An 11,474-nucleotide genomic window follows, 5' to 3' on the forward strand; every position below is an offset into this window, starting at 1 on the left:
AATTTGTAAAGTCTGGTTGAATTTATATGCTGACTTGACTTGTGTGCGAGGAAGGGATGTTTGACCCAAGTATAGCTTCTGGTAGCTGCAGCCGTTGATTCTTTCATATGTTGTTGACCGATCTGCCCACCGCCGTTTGCTATGTAATTCAAAGAGCTAATTGAGTGATGTACTGTTCATACCCACTCAGGGTTGAGTAAGAGTAACCCAACGATTCTTTTTACGACTTGCTCGCGTGCCTTTGATGCGTCTCTTTTACCATCCCTGCCAACTTACATATCATTATGGGGGTCGTCTTATCTTGTTGAAAGTGGATGGAATATGTGCTAGGCAGGATGCAACTTGTGAGTTGTCTTGCAAGCCAAATCCCGTGAGCTGTTCTTCCGAAGCACGGAACGTGGACGCTGGGACAGCTCACGGGAGGAGGTTGTCTCGCGTTTCTTTCCAGTTACCCAGGGAGGGTTCGCGACGCGTGACCCTCCTCGAGGTCCCAGGATTGGAAGGAAGCCAACGCAACGCAACGAAGTGCAGGTGTGTGTGTGAGGCGTTGGGGGTGGGAGGTTGAGTAGTACAAGGTGTCAAGATTGGAAATGTTGGTCCAGGCTGTACTACTAACCGTTGCTGGGTTTGGCCGGTGGCTCCCTCGTCTTCTCTCCCGGTGGCGTGTTCTGCTTGAATGATTCCATCTGACGGTTTGCTCGGGACAGACGAACCTACGTAGCAACCTGGCCTCACTGTCATCATCCATGTTGGATAGATTGTCCGATCTTCTCTGGCAAATCATTGTTGGACTGCCAGCAGGTGGCAACATCTACTCCAACTCACCTATAACCTAAAAAAAAAAAAGGGTTGTAAGGGCATCTCCACCGCCGTCCCGCAAATCGGACTCGTTGTCCGTCCCTCGAACGAGAATACGGGAGCCAGCCACCCAACCACATGGCCGAAACGTCCACCCGCATTTCAAATGAAAATTGAACTAAAAGGACAAATTTCATGCAACCCGAGTGAATTACATGTAAACTGAACCTAATTCATACAAAGTTCAACATATTACATTAAAATTCATGAACTTTTTTAAATTTCACAACATTTTTGTGTGTGCTATCAACAATTTTTTGAATCAAGCTATTTTTACATTGCATTAAGCTAATATGTTGGTTTTTTTTATTAAGATAAATGTTTTACGTTGCATTAATTCTATATTTTGAAAAATATGTATTCACAATATTTTTGAAAAAAATAAAAATAAATAAAAAAGAACGATGGACAAAACTGGGGAAAGAATAACTTACTTTTTTTAGGACAAAGCTAAGCTTTATTGATCATAATCCACATGAAGTGGGATACAAATCGGATTATAAGGGTTAATCAGCCAAGTGTGGCGCCCCGCACCAAGAGAGAGTGCATGCTTAGCTAAACTATGAGCTTCAGCGTTTGAAGAACGGCTTTCAAAAACAAAACTACAAGTAAAATCCAAAGAGCGAAGTTTAATTTATGTTATCACTGAACCATAGGAGCACTGGTTGCCTAGCTTGATGTCATCAACAACCCGCTTGCAATCAGACACGGTGATTAGGTTCCCCAGGAGAAGATCCTCCGCCAAAGCAAGGCCTTCTCGACAAGCAATTGCTTCCAAAGTGGGCGGGTCAGCTATCCCTGGTAAGACAAGTGCAGAACTTCCCAGGTAGTTGCCCGCCTGGTCTCGGCATACAGCCGCCGCCAAGCCTCGCCGATTGCGCAAGACTGCTTCATCTACATGGATCTTAACGTATCCCACCGGTGGTGCTTTTAGCCTTGCATGTGCTGCCACATTTACCCGAGGGGCACCCTGCTAAATGCGCTGAGGCTTTGTATTGATCAGCTCCAGCTCTTTGATAAACCTGCTCACAAAGAGAGAAGTGGCCTGCGGACTTTGTGTGATTCCCTCATGTATATATTTTCGCCATGCCGTCCAGCCAAAGAGTGACAGCCATGCGGACAAAGATGCTATGATCCAAAGTCGCCATGAGGGTGAAAAGCACTGTTTCACGTTTGGTTCCGACGTTGCGATCATGCAGTCCACCTCACCATCTTCCAATGTCAATACACATCTTGCCACTAAGCACTCAAGGAGGGAGTGTCTCCAAGAGTCCCGCGAGCCACAGAAAGCACATGAGCTAGTGGTCGACATATTGCGATGAGCTCATATATCCTCTGTAGGGAGGGATTGTCTTGCTAGTTGCCATAAGAACATTCTGATTTTAGCTAGTACTTGCACATTCCATAGCCGCTTCCATGACTTCTCCTTATTGCGCAAAGTCAAGGGTCCTGCCGCTTCTTTGAGCCATGCTCCCCTTCGATTCCGTGTCGCCACCATCATCCTGTACGCCGAGCGAACTGAGAACTTGCTGCTTCTTTCGAAGTGCCAAGCCCAATAACCATCAAAGTTACGGGTGCTAATAGGAATCGCTAGGATGGCTTCAACATCCATGGGCATGAAGGTCTGCTCCACTTTTTGCTTGTCCCATGAAGCGGTGTTCAAGCTGAAATAGTCTGAAGCTAACCGGGGCAGATTAGCAATCTTGCTGCCATAAGATCTCATCATTTTGTCTCTAGGAATCCAGTTGTCCATCCATACATCCGTGGTATTCCCATTACCGACGCGTTTAATCATCCCAGTTTCAAAATATCAACTCCTTCTTTGATAGCTCTCCATATTTGACTTGGACGGGAACCCAACTCTGCTTGCAGTATCGATGAATCTGGGAAGTACACACTCTTAAGGATTCGGGCACTCAAAGAGTTTGGCTGTTGCAAAATCCTCCAGCCTTGTTTTGCTAGCATGGCAAGGTTAAAAAACTCAAAATCCTTGAAGCCTAGTCCCCCCATTGCCTTCGGTTGTGTCATCGCCTCCCAAGATACCCAACTTGGTTTCCGATGTCCATCTTTGCTGCCCCACCAAAACTTCCTTATTAGCATATTAAGGTGTTCACATAGTCCCCTCGGAAGTTTAAAGCAAGACATGGAGAAAATAGGGATAACTTGCGCCACCGATTTAACCAATACTTCCTTGCCTGCTGCAGAGAGTGTCTTCTCGATCCACCCTTGTATTTTACTCCATAATCTGTCTTTCAAAAACTTGAAGGCTCCGTTCTTTGAAGAACCCACATCAGAAGGCATGCCCAAATATTTCCCATTTAGAGTTTCACCGGGGACTTGGAGAGTTTGCTTGATCTCATCTCTAACACTTTCCGGAACACCCTTGCTGAAGAATATTGATGATTTACCATAGTTTATACGTTGGCCTGTTGCTTGACAATAGATATCCAAGACCTGGTTAACCTTGTCTGCTCCCACACTATTCGCCTTGAAAAACATCAGGCTGTCATCTGTAAAAAGAAGATGGTTTACATGCGGCACCGAGGGTGCCACTTATACTCCATTAAGGTTTGATGACCCGTCTCGAGATTTTAACAGGCACGAAAGGCCCTCTGCTGCTAACAAGAACAAGTATGGGAAGATTGGGTCCCCATGTCTGATTGCACGTGAAGGAATAAACTGTTCCAACTTCTTACCATTAAACATTACCGAGAATTTTACTAACGTGACCATGCTCATGACAATATCCACCCATCTCTGTGTGAAGCCAAGTTTAACCATAATAGCTCGAAGATATGCCTACTCTACCCTATCATAGGCTTTCATCATATCCAGCTTCAGAGCACAGTGTTGATTCTTCTTTGCCTTGTTTCTCTTCATAAAGTGTAGACATTCATACGCTGCAATTATGTTGTCAGTGATCAACCTACCCAGAACAAACACAGACTGCTCTGGAGATATAATTTTAGGAAATACCACTTTCAGATGGTTCGAGATCACCTTTGATGCAATTTTATATAGAACATTGCAAAGACTAATTGGGCGGAATTGAGTTAACTGGTTCAGATCCTTTACCTTAGGGATCAAAACTAGAATAGTCTCATTGATGCATTCAGAAGACTCATTCCCTTCAACTATGCTCAGCACCATCTTTGTGACTTCTTCACCACACACCCCCTAGTGTCATTGGAAGAAATGAGCGAGAAAGCCATCGGGACCGGGTGATTTCATAGGGAACATTTGAAATAGGGCATCCTTCACCTCTTGCTGTGAGTAGGGCACATTCAGTTGAGCATTCATATCATCTGTTACTTTCCTTGGCACGGTTCCAATTACTCTCTCCATATCACGAACTCCCTCGGAGGTGTACAGATTTCTATAAAAATAATTTACCATATCCTCCATCTCTCCTGTTTCCTCCATGAGGCTACCATCAGGCCGCAAGAGACCCTTAATCTTATTCTTCCTTCTTCTTCTACTACTAGCTCTTAAGTGGAAGAAATAAGTGTTTTGTCCCCATGAGATAACCAGTCAACCCTAGCCCGTTGGCGCCACAAGATCTCTTTGCGATGGTAAAGTTCAACCAGTTAATCCATCACTTTTGTCTCAAGATGAGTCAGACCCGACTTGCCTGGCTGGGCACGCAGGACATCCAGGTCGACCTTTAGTTTTTTTATCTCCACTAGCACTGACCCAAACTCCGTTCGGTCCCAGACTGATAAACATGTCGAGAGGTTCTTCAGTTTTGCCTTCAGCTCTCCCATGGTAACAGCAGCAGATTTGTTCCAACTTTCATTAATCACGTCAAAAAATCAGGGTGTCGTTCCCACATAAGCTCATACTTGAAAGACCGTGGCCGCACGTTGAAAGCACTCTCATCGGCCAGAGTTAAGAGAATTACAGCGTGGTCCGAGCTGGCTGTGTTCTTGTGTTCGAGCATTGCTGATGGAAACGCCAAGGACCAGTTCGGTGAAGCAACACACCGGTCCAGCCGTAACCGTGTGAACTTGCCTCCTGTGACCCTTTTTTCAAATGTCCAAGGGTTCCCCTGATATACGATATCCGCTAAACCACATGTATCGAGTGCATCACAGAACGCATCCATCTGGGCCTGACTTCTATTGCCAACTCCGTCATGTTCATCTGCTCTTAAAACCTCATTGAAGTCCCCTAGGGCCGCCCAAGGTAAAGAGCTCGAGCTAGCTATGCCCCTCAACATATTCCATGTTTTGAAGCGCTCGTTGATACGTCTCCAATGTATCTACTTTTCCAAACACTTCTTCCCTTATTTTGGACTCTAACTTGCATGATTTGAATGGAACTAACCTGGTCTGACGCTATTTTCAGCAGAATTGCCATGGTGTTATTTTTGTGCAGAAATAAAAGTTCTTGGAATGACCTGAAAATCAACGAAGACTATTTTTGGAATATATAAAAAATACTAGCGAAAGAATCAAGGCCAGGGGGCCCACACCCTGTCCACGAGGGTGGGGGCGCGCCTACCCCTGGGCACGCCCCCTGCCTCGTGGGCCCCCTTGTGCTCCTCCGACCTCAACTCCAACTCTATATATTCGTGTTCGGGGAGAAAAAAAACTGAGAGAAGGAATCATCAGGTTTTACGATACGGAGCCGCCGCCAAGCCCTAATCTCTCTCAGGAGGGCTGATCTGGAGTCCGTTCGGGGCTCTAGAGAGGGGAATCCGTCGCCATCGTCATCATCAACCTTCCTCCATCACCAATTTCATGATGCTCATCGCCGTGCGTGAGTAATTCCATCGTAGGATTGCTGGACGGTGATGGGTTGGATGAGATTTATCATGTAATCGAGTTAGTTTTGTTAGGGTTTGATCCCTAGTATCCATTATGTTCTGAGATTGATGTTGCTATGACTTTGCTATGCTTAATGCTTGTCATTAGGGCCCGAGTGCCATGATTTCAGATCTGAACCTATTATGTTTTCATGAATATATGAGAGTTCTTGATCCTATCTTGCAAGTCTATAGTCACCTATTATGTGTTATGATCCGTTAACCCCGAAGTGACAATAATCGGGATACTTACCGATGATGACTGTAGTTTGAGGAGTTCATGTATTCACTATGTGTTAATGCTTTGGTCCGGTACTCTATTAAAAGGAGGCCTTAATATCCTTTAGTTTCCAATAGGACCCTGCTGCCATGGGAGGGTAGGACAAAGGATGTCATGCAAGTTCTTTTTCCATAAGCACGTACGACTATATTCGGAATACATGCCTACATTACATTGATGAACCGGAGCTAGTTCTGTGTCACCCTATGTTATAATCATTGCATGAGGAACCACATTCGACATAATTATCCATCATTGATCCATTGCCTATGAGCTTTTCATATATTGTTCTTCGCTTATTTACTTTTCCGTTGCTACTGTTACAATCACTATAAAACCAAAGCTGCTACCGTTACTTTTGCCACTGTTACCACTACTATCATATTACTTTGCTACTAAATACCTTGCTGCAGATATTAAGTTTCCAGGTGTGGTTGAATTGACAACTCAACTGCTAATACTTGAGAATATTCTCTGGCTCCCCTTGTGTCGAATCAATAAATTTGGGTTGAATACTCTACCCTCGAAAACTGTTGCGATCCCCTATACTTGTGGGTTATCAAGACTATTTTCTGGCGCCGTTGCCGGGGAGCATAGCTCTATTCTTTGATTCACTCGGGATTTATATCTGCTGGTCACTATGAAGAACTTGAAAGATCAAAGAACCAAGATTTTTCCCTCAACTACGAGGGGAGGTAAGGAACTGCCATCTAGCTCTGCACTTGATTCACCTTCTGTTTTGAGTAAACTTGCGACACCTACATCTGCTATTCATTCTGATATGTCGCATGTTATTGATGATGCCACTTCTGCTTTGCATGATACTCATGATGAAACTACTTCTATGCTTGATAATACTGTGCCACTAGGTGAATTTCTTGATGAACAACTTGCTAGGGTTAGAGAGAATGAAATTATTGAAACTGATAATATTGATGAAAGTGATGATGAAGATTATCCCCTAGATATGAATTGCCTGTTGTGCCTGAGGGTTATGTTATGGATGAAGAAACTGCTAGAGACTTCTTAGCTTGCAATGATAGATCTGATCTTAAGAAATTATTAGCTAAGCTTAAAGAAAAGTCCTTGAATGCTAGAATTAAACATGACCCTGCTTTTGCTACTTCACCTATCTTTGTTACTGATAAGGATTATGATTTCCCTGTCGATCCTGAGTTAATTACTTTGGTTGAATCTGATCCTTTCTATGGCTATGAATCTGAAACTGTTGTGGCACATCTTACTAAATTAAATGATATAGCCACCCTGTTTACTCATGATGAGAAAACTCGCTATTACTTTATCCTTAAGTTGTTTCCATTCTCATTAAAGGGTGATGCTAAAACATGGTTTAACTCTCTTGATCCTGGTTGTGTGCGTAGTCCCCAGGATATGATTTATTACTTCTCTGCTAAATATTTCCCCGCTCATAAGAAACAAGCTGCTTTAAGGGAAATATATAATTTTGTGCAAATTGAAGAAGAGAGTCTCCTACAAGCTTGGGGGAGGCTTATCCAATTACTTAATGCTTTGCCTGATCATCCTCTCCAGAAAAATGAAATACTTGATATCTTTTATAATGGACTAACCGATACTTCCAGAGACTACCTGGATAGTTGTGCTGGTTGTGTTTTTAGGGAAAGAACTATTGATCAAGTTGAATTGCTATTGAATAATATGTTTAGTAATGAAAATGATTGGACACTTCCTGAACCAACTCCTAAGCCAACTCCGAAGAAAAGGGGTATTCTATTTCTCAGTCCTGAAGATATGCAAGAGACAAAGAAATCTATGAAAGAAAAAGGTATTAAAGCTGAAGATGTTAAGAATTTACCACCTATTGAAGAAATACATGGTCTTGATAACCCGACACAGGTATTAAAGGTAAATTCTCTCTATAGATTTGATGAAGGTGATATTTCTCGTTATAAGTTTGCTAGCCAATGCTTAGATGAGTTTGATAATTTTATTGTTAAACAAGAAAGCTCAATGCTTATGTTGGTAGACAATTGAAACGTAATGCTGATATGCTTGAACACTTGAGTGATTATATGTCTAGAGTTAAAGGTGAACTTAAACTTATTAGTAAACATGCTTCTATGGTTACCACTCAAGTAGAACAAGTACTTAAGGCTCAGAATGATTTTTCTCAATGAATTAAATAATAAGAAAAATGATAATGCTGTTAGAGTTATGACTAGAGGGGGTAAAATGACTCAGGAACCTTTGTATCCTCAGGGCCACCCTAAGAGAATTGAGCAAGATTCTCAGAGAACTAATATTGATGCACCTAGTTTTTCTAAGAAGAAGAAAAAGAAAAATGATAGGACTTTGCATGCTTCTAGTGAACCTGTTGTTGACACACCTGAGAATCCCAATGAAATTTCTATTTCTGATGCCGAGACACAATCTGGTAATGAACATGAACCCAGTGATAATGTTAATGATGATGTTCATGTTGATGCTCAACCTAGCAATGATAATGATGTAGAGATTGAACCTGCTGTTGATCTTGATAACCCACAATCAAAGAATCAACGTTATGATAAGAGAGACTTTGTTGCTAGGAAGCACGGTAAGGAAAGAGAACCATGGGTTCAGAAACCCATGCCTTTTCCTCCTAAACCATCCAAGAAAAAAGATGATGAGGATTATGAGCACTTTGCTGAAATGATTAGACCTATCTTTTTGCGTATGCGTTTGACTGATATGCTTAAAATGAACCCTTATGCTAAATACATGAAAGATATTGTTACTAATAAAATAAAGATATCGGAAGTTGAAATTTCCACCATGCTTGCTAATTACACTTTTAAGGGTGGAATACCAAAGAAACTTGGAGATCCAGGAGCACCAATGTAACGCCCTCGATGCGGCTATAGCTCCCACGTGTCGAGGCACAACTTAGAGGCATAACCACATTGAAAGCAATGTCGCAAGTTAGGCAATCATCACAACATCCCATGTAATATAGATAATAAAAGGGGAGGTACATAGTTGGCTTACACTCGCCACGTCAATCAAGTACATAAATAGCATTACAACATTCAAACACTCATGGCCCGACTACGGCGCCAAAATAAAAGATAACCCAACATGCGACACGGTCCCGATCACCCCAACTGGGCACCACTACTGATCATCAGGGAAAGACACGTAGTATCGTTGAGAGTCCTCGTTGAACTCCCACTTGAGCACAAGCGCGTCATCTGGAGCGGAAACATCAGGCCCTGCATCTGGTTTGGAAGTAATCTGTGAGCCACAGGGACTCAGCAATCTCGCACCCTTGCGATCAAGACTATTTAAGCTTAATAGGTAGGCAAGGAAAAAATATGGAGCTGCAGCAAGCGACTAGCATATATGGTGGCTATCCTATTTGCAAAAGAGAGCGAGAAGAGGAGGCAAAGCGCGAACGAGTAACTAGAGGATGACCTGCGCAAGCATTACTCCAACACCGTGTTCACTTCCCGGACTCCGCCGAGAAGAGACCATCACGGTAACTCACACTATTGATTCATTTTAGTTAAGTTAAGGTTCAAGTTATCTACAACCGGACATTAACAAATTTGCATCTGCCCATAACCGCGGGCACGGCTTTCGAAATTTCAAATCCCTGCAGGGGAGTCCCAACTTAGCCCATGACAAGCTCTCACGGTCAACGAAGGAATAGACCTCCTCCCGAGACATTCCGATCAGACTCGGTATCCCGGTTCTACAAGACAACTCCGACAATGGTAAAACAAGTCCAGCAACACCACCCGCTGTGCTGACAAATCCCGATAGGAGCTGCACATATCTCATTCTCAGGGCACACCGGATAAGCTAAGCGTACGGGAGCCAACGTAACCCAAGTTGCCAAGGGACGGCCCCGCCGCTGCTCTAGGTTGGACCAACGCTCAGAGGAGCACTGGCCCGGGGGGGTTTAAAATAAGATGACCATTGAGTCCGCAAAACCCAAGGGAAAAGGCTAGGTGGCAAATGGTAAAACCAAGGTTGGGCATTGCTGGAGGAGTTTTATTCAAGGCGGACTGTCAAGGGGTTCCCATTATAACCCAACCGCGTAAGGAACGCAAAATCCGAGAACATAACACTGATATGACGGAAACTAGGGCGGGAGAGTGGAACAAAACACTAGGCGAGAGGCCGAGCCTTCCACCCTTTACCAAGTATATAGATGCATTAAGATAACAAGGCAATATAATGATATCCCAACAAGTAAATAATGTTCCAACAAGGAACGGTCTCCAATCTTCACCTGCAACTAGCAACGCTATAAGATGGGCTGAGCAAAGCGGTAACATAGTCAATCAACGGTTTGCTAGGACATGGTGGGTTAGAGGTTTAACATGACAATTTGGGAGGCATGATAAGCAAGTGGTAGGCATCGTAGCATAGGCATAGCAAAAGAGCCAGCATCTAACATAGCAAAGATAGTAGTGATTTCGAGGGTATGATCATCTTGCCTGCAAAGTTGTCAGAGTTGACTGGATCCTCGAAAGCAAACTCAACGGGCTCCTCTTTAGCGAACTCATCTCCCGGCTCTACCCAAACAAGACAAACAAGCAACAAGGACACAATCAACCACGTGCAAGGCACAAACAATAAAATGCAAGGATGGTATGCTATGCGGGATGCAAAATGTGATGCATATGCAAGATTTGACAAGGAATGAATAAACCTGGCCTCAACTTGGAAATCCAAGTGTGCCACTAGAAAGATGAGCTGAAATCGCTTGAAAATGATATAAAGAACGCCGGAATCGGAGTTACGGTTTGGAATGGCAAGCAGTTCAAATATGACCACGATCTGCGATTTACAGCAAGTAGCCATCTAAATGCAACAAGATGAACATGCTACAGCACCCAAACATGGCATAAAAATACATGGCAGGGATCCATTCAAGATTCTTAACAAAATACTAGCACTGAGCTACGGCCAATTCATCCATTAACAGGTTCAAACAAGCATGGTAAAAATGCATTTGGTAAACAGATTTCAGACTTAGTGAAATTAACACTTGTCTGGAATTTCAGATCAGATAGCACTCTTCGGAGCATGAAAACTATATGGAGCTGCAGCAAGCGACTAGCATCTATGGTGGCTATCCTGTTCACAAAAGAGAGCGAGAAGAGGAGGCAAAGCGCGAACGAGTAACTAGAGGACGACCTGCGCAAGCATTACTCCAACACCGTGTTCACTTCCCGGACTCCGCCGAGAAGAGACCATCACGGTAACTCACACTGTTGATTCATTTTAATTAAGTTAAGGTTCAAGTTATCTACAACCGGACATTAACAAATTCCCATCTGCCCATAACCGCGGGCATGGCTTTTGAAATTTCAAATCCCTGCAGGGGAGTCCCAACTTAGCCCATGACAAGCTCTCACGGTCAACGAAGGAATAGACCTCCTCCCGAGACATTCCGATCAGACTCGGTATCCCGGTTCTACAAGACAACTCCGACAATGGTAAAACAAGTCCAGCAACACCACCCGCTGTGCCGACAAATCCCGATAGGAGCTGCGCATA

The sequence above is a fragment of the Triticum dicoccoides genome, chromosome 1A, assembly GCF_002162155.2.
Source record: "Triticum dicoccoides isolate Atlit2015 ecotype Zavitan chromosome 1A, WEW_v2.0, whole genome shotgun sequence".
NCBI lineage: Eukaryota > Viridiplantae > Streptophyta > Magnoliopsida > Poales > Poaceae > Triticum > Triticum dicoccoides.